General features: G+C 41.2%; 1 long non-coding RNA gene across 1 annotated transcript in view; it reads right to left on the reverse strand.

Moving 5' to 3' along the window:
- The window catches only part of LOC307197903, a 37,694-nt gene extending 21,958 nt beyond the window's left edge, over window positions 1-15,736 (reverse strand). Inside the window, exon 1 of the long non-coding RNA XR_013831535.1 lies at window positions 15,565-15,736. This is a non-coding gene — a long non-coding RNA (uncharacterized lncRNA). The remainder of the gene's footprint in view (window positions 1-15,564) is intronic.
- Window positions 15,737-21,778: the final 6,042 nt, after the last annotated feature.

Genomic DNA, 21,778 nt, shown 5'->3' on the forward strand with positions numbered 1-21,778 from the left:
GTAAACTTATTATATGACCTAATAATTCCCCTCTTAGAAATTCATCCAAAGAAATGAAAATATATGTCCATACAAAGACTTGTGTGTGAACATTCATGGCACCTTTATTCATAATACCCTCATACCGGAAATAGCCTGATGGTCCATCGATAGATGAATGGGTAAACAAATAGCGGTATGTCCACACAATGGAATACTATACAGTATAAAAATGGAATGAACTACAGACAAACACAGAAATATTAAAACATTATGCTGACACAGAAGATTAAAAACTAAATTAATGTGTTTATAGGAAACTCTAAAAAAGACAAACATAATCCCTACTGACAAAAAGCAGACAGCTAATAGCCAGGGTGGGGCTGCAGGAATTACTGACAAGAGTCACAACTGGAATTTCTGTGATGAAGAAAATGTCTAGGTATTGATTGTGGTGGTGGTTAGATGCGTGAAAATATTTGTCAAAACTCATGAAACGTAGGCTTAAGATGGGCGCATTTTATGTATATAAACCCCACCTCAAAGTTGACTTAAAATGATACGGAGAAACGATCCAGCTGCAAGCAAGTAAATTGGAATGTGAAACAATGTAAAATTTGATCTCATCATTTAGAGTAAACACACCTACACCTATACACACAGAGGTAATACTGAAAGGAGGAAAAAAGAAAGGGGCTTCCCTGGTGGTCCAGTGGTTAAGACTCTGTACTTCCACTGCAGAGGGCACAGGTTTGATCCCTGGTCATGGAACTAAGATCCCAAATGCCTCACAGTACAGCCCAAAAAAAAAAAAAAAGGGAAAAGACTGAAAGGAAAGAATCTAGAACAAAATATTTAAAATTATTTTGCACCAGTGGCAGGATTTGGACAATTTAAAAATGTCCTCAAAAAAAATAATAAAAATGTCCTCATTTTTATATTTTTTACAATAACTGGTGTTGGTTTCATAATTTGGAATAATAATAAAATTATTTTCCTAAACATTTGCATGTCATAGCATCTCATGGTTGGTACCTTCTTTTATAACCTTCCTGGTTATACCCAATTCAGTACTTGGATGACTGTAGTCTCTGAGTAGACTTAACAATGTTAAAAGCCCCTCCTATTTCTGTTGTTTCTGGTGATGTTTTCTCCTCTGGCTCAGGAATCGATAGTTTCCAGTATTACCATCCCAGAACACAGGCTTTCACTGGAGAGTGCATCAGTGTCACCAGGAGGACTTGTGAAAACACAGATTGTTGGGACGTTCCCCAGAGTTTTTGAATCGGTAGGTGCACTGCAAGGAAAGTCAGGGTGTAGAAGATTCACAGATGAAGCACATGAAAAGAAGAGACAGTATTGAGTTCCTTCTGTGTCTCAAGTCATGAGCTAGGGCTTTGCATAAGTTTTCTCCACTTCATCCAGAAATACAGTTTTAATTCAAGAAGTATTACATCCCGGGCTTCCCTGGTGGTGCAGTGGTTGAGAGTCCGCCTGCCAATGCAGGGGACATGGGTTTGTGCCCCGGTCCGGGAAGATGCCGCGGAGCGGCGGGGCCCGTGAGCCATGGCCGCTGAGCCTGCGCGTCCGGAGCCTGTGCACCGCAACGGGAGAGACCACAACACTGAGAGGCCCGCGTGCCGCAAAAAAAAAAAAAAAAAAAAGAAAAGAAAAAAAAAAAGAAGTATTACATCCCTATCATTATCTTCAACAATAGAAAGAAAAACAACACAAAATACAAGTACACATACCTATGTAGCACTATGCTTGAAAAAGCAGAATTAATTCATAATCTGTAGGAACTATGTAAGCAATTTACCATAATTGAGTAAACAATTGGCTTTTTTTTGGAGGAATGTTCTGAGTTCATTATCTTTTTAGTATTTATTATTCTCATTATACAGGAATCACTTCATCAGTAGCATTTTAGGCTAAGCTTTAAATACTGGAATAGTAAGTATAACTCCATTATCTCCTATTTCCTAATAACGTGTTTCCATCTTGAGTTCTCCCATCCCCAACACACACTTGGCACTGACTTAGAGTAACAGTAGATAATATGCATTAAGTGCTCGCTATGCCCAGACAACTGTTCTAAACATTTCACATATATTGATCCATTTAATCTTGATAAGCACATTATAGGGGAGGTACAATTAGACCATCATTATCTCCATTTTCCCTTTTGTTTTTTGACTTCTAGCTCAGTTTGCTGAGCCAACAGCTTACCTAATTGCCTGGCCTTGGATTCAATATGTTGACCTCAAAGCTCATTCTCTTTCCATTTTACCATTTCACCCCCTGAAAACAGCCATGGTAGGATAATTTACAGTTGCGGGAATTCATATTTACTGGGAAATTTGGGGCTTAGATGAGGACCTTTCAAGAGTAATTTTAAAAAGCGTAATAGTCCATCTCTGACTCCCTTGAAATATTCAGAGAACATTGAAGACTGAGTTTCCTAACTTATATTGGATAGAGAGATGAACATGATTTTATTTAAACATTGAAGGACAGAAAGATGAGATCCCCACATAAATGGGAGAGTTGGGGGCCTGTCACTCCTATCACCAGGATAAGGGAAGGCATCTGGCACCTACATTTCTAACATGGTCACCTGATTTCAGAAATGCTGCCCTAGGTTTCAGAATTCAACACTTTGGTTTGGAATCAACTTGAATTAAAATTTTTACATAATATTTTCAGCTTTATTGAGGTATGATTGACAAATTAAAATTATATTTATTTAAGGTATACAACATGACAATGTGACCTAAGTATGCATCATAAAACGATGGCCACAGTCAAGCTAACTAACCTGGCCATCACAAAGTTATCATTTTGTGTGTGTTTGTTGGGGCGTGGGGGTGAGAACTCTTGAGATCTACTCTCAGCAAATTTCAAGTCTATAATACATTATTATTAACTATGATTACCACGCTGTACATTAGGCCCCCAAGACTTATTCATCTTATAAATGTATCCTTTGACCAACATCTCCCCATTTTCCCCAACCCCCCAGTGCCTGGCAACCACCATTCTACTATTAATCAATTTCTCTCTCTCTCTCTTTTTTTTTTCTTGCAATCTCCTTGGCTTGGGTGATTTTTTGCTTGGGTTAAGTATAAGGTATAATTTTCGGTAAAACTTCCCCACCTTTTGTTATTTATATGGATTTCTCTGGTCCCCACTTAAGGAGAGGGAGAGAAGTGTAAAGATTAGATACAGATACAGATATAGATATAGAGATATTGACATATTGCTATATATTGATGTAAAACACTTGTCAGAAGAAAATGCAAGGTGAGGACAACACCCTGTGACTGAGTCCTTAGAGAATGATTTCTCCAGTGGAGAAAATGTGAAATGAGTCACAAAGCATGAGAATGAATCAGAAGAGGAGGAAAAAGGAACACGACGCATGGAGACCCCCAGAGACACAAGGCCACAGAAACAGAAAGCCGCAGCGCGTTTGGGGACTAGAAATTCCATCATCCTGTCTAGGGGGTAAAATTTGTGGAAAGAGGTGAGGCTGGAGAGGGGGTGAGAGCCAGCTCTTGAAGAGCCTTGTGCCCCTTCATCCTGAATCCTCAGCTACAGGACAGGAATGAGGGCAGTGTTCTCTAAGCCAGCCCCTTCCTGACCATCTCTGGGGAGGTGTCTCTAACATAGCAGGTTTGTGTATGCGGTCAGTATTTGAAAAGCTTTTCCTTCGTGTTTCTTGATAAAGGAGGTTTTGCAACATCACTCACTACATGAAAATGCTTTCCTAGCTTCAGGGGACTGAAAGCATTTTTATTATGTCTCAACATTATTCATCCTTCCTGTACACAACAGTGAAAAGCAGAAATCCAAAGAGAAAAATCCTTCTAATGTCTTAACACTGCACCATGGTCCATTTATCTGCTATTGCAGAGGCAGAGAGAAGACAAAAAATGTGGGCGAGGGCAGGTGCTTGCCCCCTACCTTCCCAGGATATATGGACAGGTGGGGACCAACTCTCAGGACATTCACAACTCAAAATTGAGCCTTCCTTCTCACCCATGTCCTGACACCTCATTTCAACAGGACACTTTTCAGTCCTGTTTTCCTCTAAGAAGCCCCATCCGTTCCAGTTACACTGTCTGCAAGCTCATCCAAGGACAGTCTTTTATCAGAAAGAAAATCATCTCACAGGGTTAGCAATTAAATTGTGTCAGTGGACACGAATTCATTTGTAGGAAATGTATTAATTCTTGTTATTGAATAACAGAAACGAATTTTTATCAAAAGTCTCCAAATGGCCTGATGACAGAAACTGAAGACGAATCAATTTAAGGTAATGCAAGTTAAATCAGTGTTTTTCAGACAACTCAGTGGTTGCTCCTATGTATTTTCAGAAGGGTTACATATATATTGCAGAGGAGATTTTTAACATCACTCGGGTGGAGGAGACTGTGGTTGCTTCTTCATCATTGTCTACCGGCACTGGAATCTACTGCAATGGACTTTACCATGACCAGGGCCAGCTGTATGCATCTATCTCAGTTGCAAATGGCTAAGCAGTTTATATTTTCCATCTGGTCCCCTGGTTCCAGGTCACTTTGTGTCTTGTGTGTCCCAAAGTCAAAATAAGACAGAACTGAGTCCTAAATTTGACTCCGCACCTCACTAACTGACTCATTTCTTCTCTTTGACCCATTTCCTCTAAAGTGAATTATTGATAATAATAACAGTGCTTTAGTAAGATAATGTATACAGAATGAAGTTTTATATTCATTGTATATACAATGAAAAATACTGTACATAAAATGTTTCACATAGTACCTGGCACATAGTAAGAGCTCAGTGATAATACTTGTTATTATTTGCTACATTACAATGGCCTATGTCTGACCCACTTCATTGAGGTGTAACTCCTCTCTATAGTGACCTGGAAATGTAATAGGGTGAGAATCTAGTGTATTGTGTGACATTTTGCCAACACAAGTAGAAAAATGGCCTGCTTCTAAGGAAGGGCCTTTACTTACAGAACCGCTTTAAAATATTGTGCCAGACACCGCAAGCAATTCTAACACGTGAAATCTGCGACGTCGAGAAAAACTTGGCAGGGCTATTTCTCTGGGGGCTCTAGAGGATTCAAACACGAGTCTTGACCTTACACAGCAATGGCATGATTTTTCTCAAGCATGAAGCATGACTGCACACTTCATATAAGAGCTGGAGGCCATGGCCCCGGGAAATTGGAAGCTGGAAAATAAGCATTCGAAAGGTGAAAATGTTTCATCTAGTTATTAGAGGAGGAGAATCATATGTTTGCCAAGAGTAGGGCCTTCAACATCCATGTGGATACGCTTAGCGCATCCACCAAGGTGCCCTTGGCGCATTGGTCCAATCGTATCACCCAACAGGAATGGAGATGAGGATAGGAGGTCTCCATCATAAAGATCTGTTGATTCTGAAAGGGGTTTGAGTGGGGTTTAGGGGATGGTAGTTTTTCTCCTGATTATTAAGAAAAAAGGTATACTCAGATGAAAACAAGGAAAACATAGAGAGATGTAAATAAGAAAATAATTTTCCACCATCCTACCAAGAAGGTCACTGATAGCATACTGTCGGGAGCACGCCCTCTCTCTCCTTCCATTTATACCTTTTAAACAACATTATTGAGGTATACTTATACATCGTAAATATCCCCTTTGTAGTTGTGCAGTTCAATGATTGTCAGTAAATTTATTGAGTTGTGGGACCATCACCATAAACCAGTTTCAGAGCATTTTCATCACCCGATAAGATCCTTCATGCTCTTTTATAATTAATCTCCATTTCCTTCCCAACCTCAGGTAACAGCTAATTTCTTTTCTCTATATATAGATGTGTCTTCCATAAAGAATTTCATATACTTGGAATCATACAATATGTGGACTTTTGTGTCTGGCTTCTCTCGTTTTGCAAAATGTTACTAAGGGCCATCCACGTTGTAGCAGGTATCAGTACCTCATCCCTTTTTAAGGCTGAATAATAGTCCATTGTATGGAGAGACCATTTTGTCTCTCAATTCACCCAATGATGGACATTCAAACTGTTTCCAGTTTGGTGTTATTATACACTATGCTCCTAAGAACATTTGTGTGTTAGTTACATGCTTTCATTTCTCTGGGCATGGAATTTCTGAGTCATCTGATAAATTTACCCTTAACTTTTCAAGAAATGGCCAAACTGTTTTGCAAAGGAGCTGTATCACTTTGCATCCCCACCAGCAACAGATAAGGGTCCCCATGTCTCCACCTCCACAAACTCATCATCGCCTGCTTTTGAATGGTCATCTTTCTAGTGGACGTGAAATCTGTTTGTATTTCTATGTGACTTTATTTAATCCAAGGAATCATTAAGATGGAAGCTCCAGAAATCCTTACCCACCTTATCACATAAGTAAACAAAGTCATGCTTTTCTGCTGATCAACAGAGTTTACTTTCTTTTTGCTCAATTATTTTTCCCCTTGTCTGCATGAACATGCTCATGTGTGTGAATGCATATTGCATGTGTCATAGTTTAAATTATTCTGAATAAACCTGGCATAGCAAATTGCTGGCAAAAGTGAGATATTCTCCCTTCTTCTGCCCACACAGACCTTGCTAATCATTTCTGCTGAGTGCACATAGGACCTCAGAATATTTTCCGATGCAGAATTCCAAACAGCTATTAGCAACCAGTTGGTGATGACACGAAGAATGTAACTGATTTACCACGCTTAATATGTAAACGTCTGTATATTGCTTTTTCATCAATTAAATTTATATCGTAAGTATGTACTAGGCATATTTCCTAAAATAATTTTCAACGTTTGTAATAGTCTACCATATGAACACTTGATAATTTATTCAACCTTTCGCCTATTTTGAATACATACTTTCCCCCTGGTTTATTTCTATCATAAATGATACTGCAGTGAATATTCTGTACATTTGTATATCCTAAAAGCAGAATTATTGGATCAAAGAGTAAAAGGTTTTGGGGTCTCACAATGCATCACTAGTATTTTCAGAGGATACATTTCATTTGCCCCCCATTTTTCTGATGGATGGAGGTTCAGGCTGGTAGTGGCTCAGATTTTTCCTGAGATGCCAAACAGGCTGTAGCATCTTAAGTTTCTATTTAACCCTTGGAATTTATGTGACCACCCCCCCCCACCCCAGAAGTTCTTGCTTGGTTTATCACGTAGATAAAATTTTTGTTTGTTTTCCTCTTCAAAATGGTAAGAATATTACTCCTTCTTTGTTTCCTTTTCCCTTGTTAAGTTCCTTGCTCTAGAAATAGCCTTCAAAACCTGGTCCAAGAGCTCAAAACCCAGGATTTGTTGAGAGTACTCTTAGGAAAATGTAGCCAGGGAACTAGGTACAGTGGATAAGCCAGCTTCTTACATGGGAAAGAGGGACCGGGCTTGGTCCAGCATCCTGCCTCCGCCACAGGATTCCAGCTTGGAAGCAAGTTGAAAAGCTGTTAAGAGAAGCTGACGCACCCGATTGAGGGCATGACCATCCTGGGAGGGCCAGGTGGCCCTCTCACACCATACACTACGCTCTGGTTTCACTTCCGGTTTCCAGGAATTATGGCCAATTCTGAGTCACATCCCAATAGCTCTGAGTCCATCCCATTAGGGACTGTGTATGTCACACTCTCCCTGGGAGGTGAACAAGGTGGTCACACACCATACCCAGAGGCAATGTGGTGGGCAATGTGTTTCCATCAGATTTTTTTCCCCTGAAATCCTTCTCTCTTATCGTTGAGTAATAATAGATTACTAGTTCTCCACACCTTAGCTTTTCTTAAAGAGTTCAGGCAGACTGATAGGGCAAATGTCAATTATAAGTATTTCCATCATTATTCTCGACTCTTGGAGGCATTATGATGGCAAACTTTCTTCAGCCATGATTTGGGGCTTATATAGTCCATTGAGGTTATACCAGCAAGCGTCAAGAGGGTAGGGTGCTGTGCTGTTGACTGCTGTACACCCAGCACAGAGTAGGTATTCTAGAAATGTTCTTGAGTGAATGGGACAATGTATGCGAAGGTTCTTAGTAGCCTTAACCCACACCCTGACATACCCCTGACACGATTTCACTCCTGGGTACACACCCAACAGAAATGAACACCAGTGTCCTCCAAAGAACACGTGTGAGAATGTTTATCACAGCATTATTTAGAATATGTGACCCTGTTAGTAACCCTAATGTTCACCCACGGTAGAAAGGGATGGATGCATTGTGACGCATTCAAAAAATGGGAAGATGCACAGCAATAAAGATAGAACTAGGGCTTCCCGGGTGGCGCAGTGGTTGAGAGTCCGCCTGCCGATGCAGGGGACATGGGTTCGTGCCCCGGTCCGGGAAGATCCCACATGCCGTGGAGCGGCTGGGCCCGTGAGCCATGGCCGCTGAGCCTGCGCGTCCAGAGCCTGTGCTCTGCAATGGGAGAGGTCACAACAGTGAGAGGCCCGCGTACCGCAAAAAAAAAAAAAAAAAGATAGAACTAAACACAACAAGAAAACCTCGTTACTGGGAGAATATTGAATAAAAGAAGTCAGACCTAAAACGTGTATGTCTCATTATCCCACATATATGAAGTTCAAAGACAGGCAAACATAATATTCAGTGATAGAGAGCAGAGGTGTAACCCTGGGGGATATTGACCACCATAAGGCTAGAATCAAGAGCTGAAACTGTTCTGTATGTTGACTGCAGTGTTATTTCCGCGGATGCACACGTACATCCAAACTCATCAAGCGATATGCCTAGATTTATACGCTTTGCCCTATGTAGGTGGCAACTCAATTTTTTGAAAGTGTGTTTCTTGATATGGCATCATAGCTTTTCATGACCTGACTCTCACCTCCCTGGACGCTCATATCTCCCTATGCATATTTTGCTACTTATTACTAACCAAGGAGTGCCGGAATATACCAGGTATTGCTTCATTATCAGTATTTGGCAAGTTCTGTTTCCTCCTCACTCCTTTAAGCCTGGAAAACTGCTCTGTAACCTTCAGATACCATTTTAGATGTCATTCCTTTCCAGGATAAGCTCTTGGTCACCTTTCCCCCAAGCCTGCATTAACTAGGTGGGCTTATTTAGCCTTCACAGCACCGAGTATTTACTCTTAACCCAAAATGAATCAAAACTGCCTCACTCCTTGCCTGTCTTTCCTACTGGATTCTGAAGTCACTAAGGGCAGGGGTCCCACTCTGGTTCCCAGCTGAGTACCACGGTGCATTGCCAGGCAGTTCACAGGACCACAATAGATGCTCCTTGAATTGAATTCTGAATTTCTCCTCTCAAAAACCAAGACGTAGCATCAGCAGCCCGGGTTTTTCTCCTCCCCAGAGTGTTGGTGTTTACAGGGCTTCTGCTAATGCCACACCAACACGTTCTTTGCACAGGCCCTGTTAGAAAATTAGATCAGGTGGCTTCCCCACTGTAACATATGACACTTTTCTAATTAGGGCAATGTTTAATTTACTGTCTCATGGCTTTTTGAATAAATATAAATTGTCATACTAAAGTGACAGGTGTAAAACCCAGGACGGCTGTGTTAGAGAGGTTAATCTACTGTTAATCAAATCAGTTCTGCCTGACTTTCTCCTGGGGAGCGAGAGATAATGGGCCTGTTTAACTGGAGATTAGCCAGGTTTTGGCTGGAAATCCCTCCGGGCTCACCTGAGCCTCTTCCTGTCTTGTTCAGAATGAAGATATTCAAATGTGCCCCTAATTAAAGTTGGGACCTTCTCTCTCCTTTGGCATCCCATGAAGTGAGGACACTTTCCATTGGGCCTTTATATTTACCACAAGGGTTTTTCTCTCAATCCAGTTACTTCTGGAATATTCTGGAATATTACTAAAAGTGCCCCCCGCATTGTAAATTCTTGCCAGTGATAAAATTTGGGTGTCTCTACTCCCATTGCCGCTCCCCACAGCAAAGATGGGGCACTCGGGGTGTGATGGGGAGGCGGCCTTGGCCTTGATGTGGTCCCATGAATGTGTCTCTGGCCTAAGAAGAGAAGGGCTCTAGCCAGAAGTCAATGAAACTGCTGGCACAAGGAGCTGGAGATTGGGACACACAAGCAGAATTGATTTGGGGTCTAGGAGACCAAGTAGGGATTCCCCTTAACCATTGTCAGGAGCACATCATGGCTCTGGGCCTCTGAGGAGAACAGCCACGCTTCGTAACGTCAGGGATTTGCAGCCTCAGACCACTGAGGCCCTTCGAGGCGTCAGAGGACACAGCGACATCATGGTGGGCACCAGCTCGAGGCATGAGGGACTCTGATCAGTGGCTTTGCAGACAGAAAGGCGGATACAGATAAGAAGAAACGCTGTACTCTGGGACTCCTGGAATTATCTTAAGATTTTATACGGGGGGAGGGATAAATTAGGAGTTTGAGATTAGCAGGTACACACTACTATATATAAAATAGATAACCAACAAGGACCTACTGTATAGCACAGGGAACTCTACTCAATATCTTGTAATAACCTGTAATGGAAGAGACTCTGAAAAAGAATATATAGATATATATGTATAACTGAATCACTTTGCTGTACACCTGAAACTAATACAACCCTGTAAATCAACTATACTTCAATTTTAAAAAAAGACGAAAAAACTAGATTTTGGAGAGATTGACAGTTTCATCGTGCAGATCGTGGAAGAGTAAACGAAATATGAATCATTACCATTAATTTGAAACACCCATTAAAGGAAGGTGATATGATGGTGTGATTAAGGCTGAGGGATAAAGAATCAGAGTGCTGGGTTCAAAATCTGCCTTATTACACAAGTTATGCGATGATGAGCAACCCCTGTGAGCCTCGTTATTCTCATATGTAAAATGAGGTTGTTGTGATTAAGTGAGATAATATGCATAATGCACTTAAAACTGTACCTGGCCAGAAAGAAACTAAATAATCATCAGTTATCATCATTATGATCCCCATCATCATTATGACCTCAGTGTTGTTACCATCATTACCGTCAGCAGCAGCATTACCATCAACACCATCACCATCAGAATCATCCCTATCATCTTTATCACAATCATCATCACAATCATTACCATCATCACCAGAATTGGTGCCTGCAGAATAATGAGGACTGAGGAAATTAAAATTATACTGGCATTATTATCACCTCCACTTTATAGAGGAGGAGAGCATTGATCCGAATTAGAGGCCTGCCTGAGACCACAGTTATTCAGGACTGGGGCTAGCATTTGAACCCAGTTCTTACATGTACTAAAATCCAGCACTCTTCCAAAAAGTGTGTTGATACAGAGCAAAGAGCCTAAGAAACAGGTGAACAACAGGAAATACAGTCAGATTATATACCTCTATTAATTTAAGATGTGACATTATTATATGGTTGGCTGGTTTCCAAAGAGCATGTTCCTAATTACTTGAATTTTGAGATTAAAAAAAATTTTTTTCCATGTACACACTGCTATATTTAAAATAGATAACCAACAAGGACCTACTGTATAGCACAGGGAACTCTGCTCAATACTCTGTAATAACCTAAATGGGAAAAGAATTTGAAAAATAATAGATACATGTATATGTATAACTGAGTCACTTTGCTGTACACCTGAAATTAACACAACATTGTTAATAACCTATACTCCAATCTAAAATAAAAATTTAAAAAAATTTCCCACTTACAGATTAATGATGTGATAAGGCCAGACCTATCCTTTTGCATCTTTCCAGCCAACATCCCATTGTTCATTTCCCCTGTGACCCTGAATTGTCTCTGGATTTTGGAGAGACAAAACAACGTATCCACTTATTTTCCTGTAACTCACCCAGCATGTAAAACAAATAACAGAGCTGACATATCTGAAGGGCTGTGTTGTGGGCAAAATAAGGAGGCAAGATAGTCTTGCGCTTCTATTTATGGACTATAAACCCTTTACAGTGGCATTGATGAAGGGTTTATAGTCAGTACCCAAGCTGGTTACACCATAAATTGTAATGTTATATGATAAACTGGGACTTTATAGCAGTAGTAGATATCAAAGAAAAAACTGAGTTGGAGTCTGAAAGGATCTATCATGGAAGACACTTGCTGTAAGTTTAAATATTCAAGCTTGTTTTTGTCTTCATTTCATTCAAGCATCGGATAATTCATGTTCTTCTGAGTGGGGATTTATAGATTTACCTAGCGATCGACTGTGTAAAAAACAAAACAAAACAAAACAAAAACAACAGAAAACAGAAAAACAGAAGGCATCCTGAGTGGTAAATGGCACAGTCATGACGTGGATAAGAAACAGAAGAGAAACACTGAATTATTCAAGGATTTAGGCTTTCTGTTTTTACACTGGCAATGACAGGTAAGGCTTCCCACCTAGTCTGGGGCTTGCTAGTATGGCAGTGTTGTAAGACATCTTGGTTACTATATGGAGAAACAGAAAATATTTACAAGGGAAATGTGTTGAACATAACTTAATTGCCTCCAGTTTACATTAAAACTAAAAGCAGGAAAATGTCAACAAATGTTAATTTCCTGCTCTCTCTAATGGGCACACACTCTTTCAGTTCCCAATTCTGTCCTTATTCATTATGGAACCCAAATTGCTGATATTTACTTATTACTTATTTATATTTTCATTTGAAAGTAAAAATAAGCTCATTTGCCATAATAACAGCTTAATACTTCCCGTGCTAAGAAACTGTCTTTTTAAAGATTTCTATTAATGGCCTCTCAGAAGAAGAAATTAGAGAGTTTTCACTTTTTGCATATGCACTATGAGGGAAGTATGGTTAACTTAGATCAGAACCATCATTCACTGTGGTGCTTACTTAGTGCTCTAGAAAACAGGTGCTCTGAATTCACAGAGAGAAGAAATGGCTTGGTATTGGCTGAGAGCTAAAATCAATCTGCAAAGACTGAGCACTAAGAGAATCCATTCCAGAGGCTAGGAGTTTAGCTTTGCATCACATTCACAAGCCCGAGACCATCTGGAGTAGACCTGCTACAATGTCCCAAGGAAACTGGCCAGGGGCTGGAGGAACTGTCTGCTCCGAGTTAGATGTGTCAAGTTCCTCCAGTTAAATCACTAGATATTTTGGCAGATATCAGAGCCACAGATTGCTTGGTCACAGATTGCTTGTACCTGGATTCCTAGAAGCTCCGGGGCTGCTGCTTACACTCTCCCTATTTTCTTAAAGAACTTCCATAGACTCTAAGCTGGAGATCATCCCCCTTGGCCTTGGCTCAGTTATCTGACTTTTCTATTAACAAGTAGCTTTGGCAGGTCACTCATGCTCTTGTTCACAGTGATCCCTACTAACTCAAACTGCTGCTAGAACAACCAAACCTCCCAGTTTTCCTGGGATTAAGGGATTTCCTAGGACATGGGACTTTCAATTTTAAATCCAGGAAATTTCCAACAAACTCAGATGTGTTGATCACAATACTAGTGACCCTGAATTACCAGGAGTGACGGAGCCAGAGAAATTCAGTGAGTAGCTGTACAAGTCTGAGTGAGACTCAGGAGAGAATGAGGACGTAAGAAAGATACAGAGCTATCTGTGCAGAGGTGAGCTGTGGGCGATGGGTACATCTCTCACTGATGGGGTGTGGAGCAGGGAAGAAAAATCAACATCACCTTGCATGACAATGCGGATGAATCGGAAATGGCTGCCTGGGGTTATGTGTTGAGAAGTATTCTGAGGTTGTTTAACAAAAGAAACATGAATAATAAACTTCACAAAGTGAAAGAAAATGATAGCAGCAAGTGTATTACTTAATACCCAGACATGAGAGAATTGACTAAGAATTGGACGTGATGACCATTCAAACATTAATTTAAAAATGAACCTCTAAAACATCTTAACTAAATAAACTAGAAGCAGTCACAGCCAGTGAAGGAAATGAGAAACAGAAAACTTACAAGACTTTGCTATAAACTATGTTTTGTCTTTTTTCCTATGCATAGATATACTCTAAACAAATAACACTGTTTATACTGCTTGCCAACCTATTTCTTTTGTTTGTCTTGTTTTGTTCAAAAAGACTATATTTTGAATAACATCTGTCATTAAATGGTATTCCATAGCTTTATTGCAGATGGCTGTGTATTGTTACATAGAATTTGCCCAAATTTGCTCTTATTAGATATCTGATTGCTAATATTTACCCATTTTTGACCCACAAACATGGTAGTTTCATGATACAACCTAATAACACACTTGCTCCTACCCCAAGCTAATAAAAGCTCCTGTAAGAACAATGGCAACGTGCATTCTTGTAGCTGGGTGTGCACACTTCCATGGTTATTTCCTTGGGGGGGATTCCTGAACTTGAACTTGCTAATTCTAAGGATAAACTCTAATCCTAAGGATGAAAAGGAGTGGCTTGGTAACTTGTTCAAAGCTAGGGATAACTAACAGAGCACCTGGAACAGCACCTCCCAAAGTCACCTCTTATAGTTGAACTGCAGTCCCTCCAGCCACCCCCCACCCCTTGGCGGCCAGTCCTAAGATAGTAAAAGCACCTGATCTTGCCTGAGATGCAAATCTGATGAGACAAGTAGGGGCATTTGTGTTCAACATCAATAGGGTGCAGCTGAGAAGAAAGGGCGTGGTTGGATCCTTCTGTGATGCTGGATCAGAAGGAGGTTTTTCCAAGTTCAAGCGCTAATCACTTTCCTTCCTCAGCAATGTATCACTTCACTTGTACTCATTACTGTTACAGTACAGAGAAATGTGCAACAAGGTCTTACAGCTGGTTTCACTCTTTTCATTTCAATAAATGCATTCAAAAATATCATTTTGTATCACCACCAAAAAATCCACCATTGTTCTCACATGTACTTAGGCCACCCCAAATCATCCTATATACCAATGGTACAGGGGACATTCTGGTAAACAGTACATTCAAAGATATTCTGAGGTCTCTTTTTATTCTCCTAGTGTTTAAGAAAAACAAAATCTGATGAACATGGTTTTCGCTTTCAACAAAATTGCATACTACAGGTATTTAGAACTGAATTACAATTACAGTAATTGCCTCGGAATCTTCTCCAGCTTGGAAAAGCCTGCGCCGCCCCAAGGGTAGAGGATTATTAACAACTGTGCCTTGCTTTGTTACAGCTTCCTATAGCCTTTACAGATAACCCACACACGGGCCACTTCCCTTCATCCTTAGGAAGGTGTTGGTTTGCAAACTGGCCCTGTACAAGGAGGACAAGGCGAGACCCCAGAAAGAGGCAGCCACTCCAGATTGGTAGGTGGCAGGTCTCATAAGCGAGGGAACTTACAAGGCTTATCTTAACTTCTTTTTTGTTGTTGTTGTTGCGGTACGCGGGCCTCTCACTACTGCGGCCTCTCACGTTGCGGAGCACAGGCTGAGGACGCACAGGCCCAGCGGCCACGGCCCACGGGCCCAGCCGCTCCGCGGCACGCGGGACCCTCCCGGACCGGGCCACGAACCCGCGTCCCCTGCATCGGCAGGCGGACCCCCCAACCACTGCTCCACCAGGGAAGCCCATCTTTCTTTTTTTTTTTAAGTCTTGGCATTTTTTTACTCGTAAAAAAAGGGGAACTTACCTACAAGGCTTGTCTTGGGTGGGTGCAAGACGAGCAGATCTCGGCATCTGTCCTCCAGAATCTTAACAGTTTCAACAAATATCCTTTCCAGATGGTCTCAACACCTTACTCTCTCAAGGTTGCATCTTTGGAAAGCTCCCATTGTGGAAACAGTGGGCGGAGTGTACATTTCAAGAACAGAGGAGCCTCCGAATGCCCGGGTTCAGCTCGCGGGTCAACCTGAGGTCTCACCCTCTCCGTGACCTCCTCTATCACTTTCCCAGTGGTACCGCCCCTTGGCGTCCTAATCAGGCTGCCTCACAAACACCTGGGCTGTAATCCTTCGTGGCTCGCACCCTCGTCGCTTTGTAAAACGGCTCACTGAGGTCTCCAGCTGACCATCCTACTCCCCCCAATTTTCTGCCAGCCCCGGAGCGAGCAGAGCAGGGGACACCGCAGCCCTTCTCTAACCCCAGTTCTTCTTCCCACTTTGTAACTTGAGTTTCAGCCACGAGTTGGGCATCTGTTGCCGGCGGACCCAACCACAGAGTAGGCCAGCCCAGAGCGCACCGGAGCCCGGCGTCTGCCTTCTCCGCCTGCAGCGCCCTCTGCGTCGTTCTGCAAACAAGAGCGTCCGATCAGACAGCATGCTGTAGGCATCCCCGCACTCAAGCGGCGGTCAGCAAGCATCTGACATTCAGGACACCCCTCCCCACATAGAGGTCTATGGTCAACCCGGGATCTCCCAGCAACGGATGCCTCTTTCCCAAGACCCATTTCTTCCATCTTCTGGGTGGCTTGTCAAGCATTGGTTTGCCAACTGCCCCATATGCAGAGGACAAGGAGCGACCCAAGAAAGCTGCAGGGTCCTCCAGATCGGTAGGTGGCGGTTTTAATAAGCGAGGGAACTTACTAACCAGGCTTGTCTTGAGCGGCCACAAGACGAAGAGATCTCGGCACCTGACCGCCCGAATCTTAACAGTTTATATACGGAAGCCTTCACTTGGGTTAGGCTCATATTAAGTCTAGGTGGTCTGAACACCTCGCTCTCTCAAGGTTGCATCCTTGGAACGGCTTCCGCTGGGGGAACAGTGGACAGAACGTATATTCCAAGGACAGGGGAGAGGGTGAGGACCCTTCGATTGCCCGGGTTCAGTTTGTGGGTCAACCAGCAAGTCACGTCCCCTTGATGACCTCGTTCATCAGCAAGTAACGTGTTAGCTACGTTTTACATAGGAGAACACTGAGACCATGGACGTTTAACAGCTTGTCCGTTTCGCCCAGAAAATTTGGGATGGAGCTAAGTGGGTAAGTCATGTTTTCCTACAACAGCGTGTGTACCTCACTGAGGAGCAGTGGGAGAATCAGATAGTGTATAATCTAGGGAGGTCTTCATTGTTGTCTTGTCAATGAGAATGTCTTTTATCTGCCTGCTTTTGCTCTCCTGGTTTGTGTCCATCATATAACACTCGGCTGACTTGTCCTGCTGAGATTTTTCTTTTTAAGCCAGTGGTTCTGAATGTGTGGTAGAATCACTTGGGATGCTTTTAAAATATACTGAATCCTGAGCACCCCCCTCCAGAGATGCTAGTTTCATTGATCAAGATGGTGCCTAGAAATTGGTGTTTAGAAACACAAACACTCCAGGTGACTCTAAAGTGCTTCCTGGTTTGAGAACCACTGCTTTTCCAGCCTTGATACTACCCACCATCTTGTTAGAAATTCAGAGTCCCAGGTTCCTCTTACCCTTTTCAATAATATGGATAACAAGCTCTCCATATTATTTGTGTGTATGTTAAAATTTGAGAAGCACTGCACCATAAGGGCAGGTGTCTACCTTGTGCATGGAGTTTATGTCTCATAGCATTCTACCTGAGGTTGAGAACTGAACTGACCCTGAAAAAAAAAAGCAATTAATAGGTGAATCCTTATATGAGTCTTACCATTTAGGCCTGAAGAGGCACGTATGACCTTCTTGGTCTCATCCAAAGGACGTGAATATCATGATAGAACAATCCAAAATTTAGGACATGATTTTGAGTAGGATGGAGTCCTTGTAGACTATGCCTTCAACCTGAACGTTAATTGGGACCCTAGATGGTATTAGTCTTTATAGCAGTGGAAAGAGGTTTGGGAATTAAACAAACTCTGTACTTGCTGCATGGTCCTCGGTAAGTCCTTAACCTCAATGAGCTTTTCACTGTTCTTGGGAGAATGAAATGAATTTATGCATGCAGAGTGACTGATGCTGGCTAAAAGCTCAATGAATGGTAGTTAAGATGCTACAAGTTGTGTCATCTGGGGAAAACGTTTAAAATCGGTGGAAACTATGTTTCTCATCCTTAAAATGGGGAGAAAGATGGTAGAGATGCCTCAGTATTACATAAGAAAACGCTCTTGCAGAAACATATTTAACAGGATGCCTGGCATTTGAAAAATGCTCGATAAAGGTTTGTTATATTCATAGGTATTATCATCATCATTACTTCCTTCTATTTATGGCATATGTGCTTAGAAGGGTCTTGACTTAGTAATTCTGGCCTAAAAGAAAAGACAGACAAAAATTGGAAACACTTATTGCTTCTGGTCGTTTCTGCTTTTTCCTTCCCTTTTCCCCTAATTGGTCGAGCTATATTTTCTTTGTTTCCTGCTTTTCTCTGATGTACCTAGAAACCATCACCCTCATTTCCTTCAGATTTCACATCATTATTGTGTTCTTAATGTTCATCCCCCCCAATGTCTGGCATCAGGAATGAAATGGGATTTGACCAGGGAAATAATCCTGGTGATAGGCCAGGATTTTAATCACCAGGAAGAAACCAGCAGTGATCAGGGTCATCAGGGAAGCACGCCTGAAACGCACATGAAAATGACACCATTTCACTTAGTAACAAAAATGCTGGTGGGAACGGGGCCAAAGTGTGGAAGTCAAGTTTAGGGATGAAAGATGGCAGAGACCCATCTCCCTGCAACTTCCCAGCTCTAAGAAGCAAGATCTCACTCCAGGCAGCTGCCTAACACATTAGATTGCATTTCTCAGCCTGTATTCCTCCTGAACGAATAGTCCTCGGCCTTGAATCTATGGCTTTTATAAAAATAGACATTTCCAAAGGAACAAATTATCTAGCCTTTTCCCTCCCAGCCCCTTAACCTACCCAATGTTGGAGAATCACTCTGCAGCCCCTCTCTCTTGCACAGGATTACCCAATTATCTTCTAAATTATTAAAGGGAACTCTTCCCCACCAACTGTTGGTGGCAGGGCCAGGATGCGCAGTGTTGCAAAACTGTAGCAAAAAAAAAAAAAAAAAAAGTAAACAAAAGAATCCCATGGAACAGGGGGCAAGCTGTCCACATATGCTGATCCCAGCGGCTTCAATCGAAGGCGAATTGCTTCCCCAGTAAATGAAGCCAGTGCAACTAATAAACTCAGGCACTAATTGCTGGCTGCAGATGTATTAACTGAAGCAAATGCAATGCCGGCAACCATTAATGATCTGATGAGGCCAGTAGTCTTCCGATGAGGTGGGGACTGATTACATATTAAAGGATGGCATATGGAAAGTGCCAGGAACAAAAGATTTCAAGCTGGAAAAAAAAAAAAAAGAATGAACGAAGGGGAAAAAAAAAAAGAGTTCTTTCTTTCTGTTTTTAAAGACAAGAGCCATCTCTGTGTCTGAGAAAGGTAATTAAAGTCCCATCCCTAGCACAGGTCTCAAAGTGAGTTCAGTGAAATCTGACTTCTGAAGCTTTAGCGCAGATGAAAAGGTTTCACATTAAAAGAGGGTGACAAAAACATTCCGATGTAAAAGCACTTGCCTCTTTGTTTAACCCTTAGAGCTGGGGTGAGTGCCTGCTGTTTAGCTGTTTCTTCTGCTTTTCATTCAGTGGAAGTGAACTTCCTGACTGCATCAAACCACGAGGCAGGTTCATGGATAAGGTCCCTGTGGAAGCTGTTCCCAGCTTGGTCTTTAAGCTTTCTTGTAGGGCTTGCATATTAAATCATAAAAGAAATTACTCTTTGCAGGGCACTAGCAATATGCCTGGCACCCTGCCAAGCCATTGACACGTGTGATCTCATTTTATCCACACAGTACCTTGCAAGATATGTAGTTATTCACCACCATTTTAAAGGCAAGGCATTTGAAGCTTAAAGGAGTAAAGTGACCTGCTCAAGGTCACATAGCTGGTAAGGAGAGATCTAAGTATTAAATCCAGGACTTTTGCTCTAATGTTGAGCTCATAATCATTGTACCATATGCCCCCTCTCCCCCAAATAAGGGCAGTTTAATTGTCAAATGATACACAAACTATTTGACACCTGCTTCCAGTAAAAAGTAGGGAACAGATTTAAGTGGTTTTCTGATTGTCCCTTGCGAGGGTCCAACTTTTAAGAGTGATTGAAATGTAAATATAGTGATGTCTTCTATGAACCTCTGACTCCTGAGAAGATTTGGTGTGACCAGCTGTACAATTTTCTAGGTCTGAAGTGTTTCCTGGGGTAGATAGCACTTTTAGTGCTTAAACCAGGCAAACTGGGATGGCTGTTCGCCCAAATAGATACAGATAAGAGTTTTCCCAGGTCCTCTTAATTAAAAACCAAAGTTATGTTTAAGTGACATTTTTTAAACAGGTTTAAATCGAACTAGCATTCAAGAAGGATGTAATTGACTGGCAGGGATGTAGAAAAAGATGGCATTCGGAGGGACTTGAGTTATGACCCCAGATGTGCCTCTATCAGCTGGTTAGTCATTTTTTCCTCTATGTCTGCGCTCCTCATGCAGAGATGGAAGTGACTGATGAACTGATCCATCTTTACATTTTCTTGCAACTTTAAATTCCTAGGAGTCCAAAAGGGGAAACAAAGAGTATTTAAATCATTGTCATTCGTGATAGTAACCAACATTTAGGGTACTTCTGTTTGTAGAGTATTTTATCTTGCATGATTTATTTATATTCTCAGACAACCTTGAGGTGTAGGCAAGCTTTTGGGTATTATGTTGAGAAAAGTAACACTCATTAATTTGGAGTTGTTATAGAAAGGTTATTGAAGTGACTTGCATTAAAACTAAATCAAGGTCATAAGTTAAAACCATAGACATTTCTTTCATGCCTGCCCCAGTTATCAAGCATTGCATATCTTAGACATTTTAATGGAGGCAAGATATATTTTTAAAAATCCAAACTTAAAAGTGTCTTATTGCTTCTTTGTACTGGAGACAAGACCACTTGTTCTTGTCAAATCAATTCTCTGCTCTTCCCCAAATTCTGTAGCCCAGTGTCCCCTAAAATGTATTTCATACTGCACTCCTTCAGCAGGATGCTGCAGAAGAAAAGAAAAAAGGTTTTATACAAGTATAGGTGCATGCAACAACATGGATGACTCTCAAAACAGCAAAATGGGTGAAAGAGCAGATTTGTTTTCCAACAGGCAAAACTAATGTGTGGTGAGAAAATAATCGAACAGTGATCGTTGTTAGGATGGAAAAACATCAGAAAAATGACTTCCTCTGGGTGAGTGGGTGGGAGTAGAGATTGACAGGAAGGGGAATTCAGAAAGTTTCTGGGGTGATGATCTTGAGTCATTCAGATCTTTGCATTTGTCAAAATTCTTTAAAAATTCAAAATAAAAAATTTAATTTAAATTCTAAATTCAATCTAAGTTTAGCAAATCTTTAAAAATCTTTAAAATGCGCACCTTTTGCCTTATGTAATTTCTACTACAATAAAAAACAGTCATAAAATAGGTTGAAGTCTAGTTAATAATATACATGCTGAAGTATTTGGAGAGTACTGGTGTGCTGCAATTTACTTTGAAATTCTTCCAAATATAAGATGGGTTGATGAATGGATAAAAGAATAAATAGATGGATAGATAGATACATAGATGGATGAATGGATAAAGGGACAAATAGGTGGATAGATGGATGAATAGATAGATAGATATTGTAGATGATAGATAGATATTGTAGAGGATGGATAGATAGATAGATAATAAGACAAATACATCAAAATCTTAATTGTAGAAGCTGAGTGGTGAGTACATGGGTATTCACTGTACAATTGTTTCAACTTTTCCATTTGTTTGCAAATTTTCATGATAAAATGTAAAAATAAACTGATAGTAATCTTAAAAAGTGTTCTCTATTTAGGAAATGCCGAGTTCTAATTACCTCATCTTCCCCTGGGAGTGTTTAGAGCTCAGGAACATATTAAAGACTTTAAGTTTTGTAGTTA

The sequence above is a fragment of the Stenella coeruleoalba genome (genome assembly GCF_951394435.1).
Source record: "Stenella coeruleoalba genome assembly, chromosome: 15".
In the NCBI taxonomy this organism is placed as follows: domain Eukaryota; kingdom Metazoa; phylum Chordata; class Mammalia; order Artiodactyla; family Delphinidae; genus Stenella; species Stenella coeruleoalba.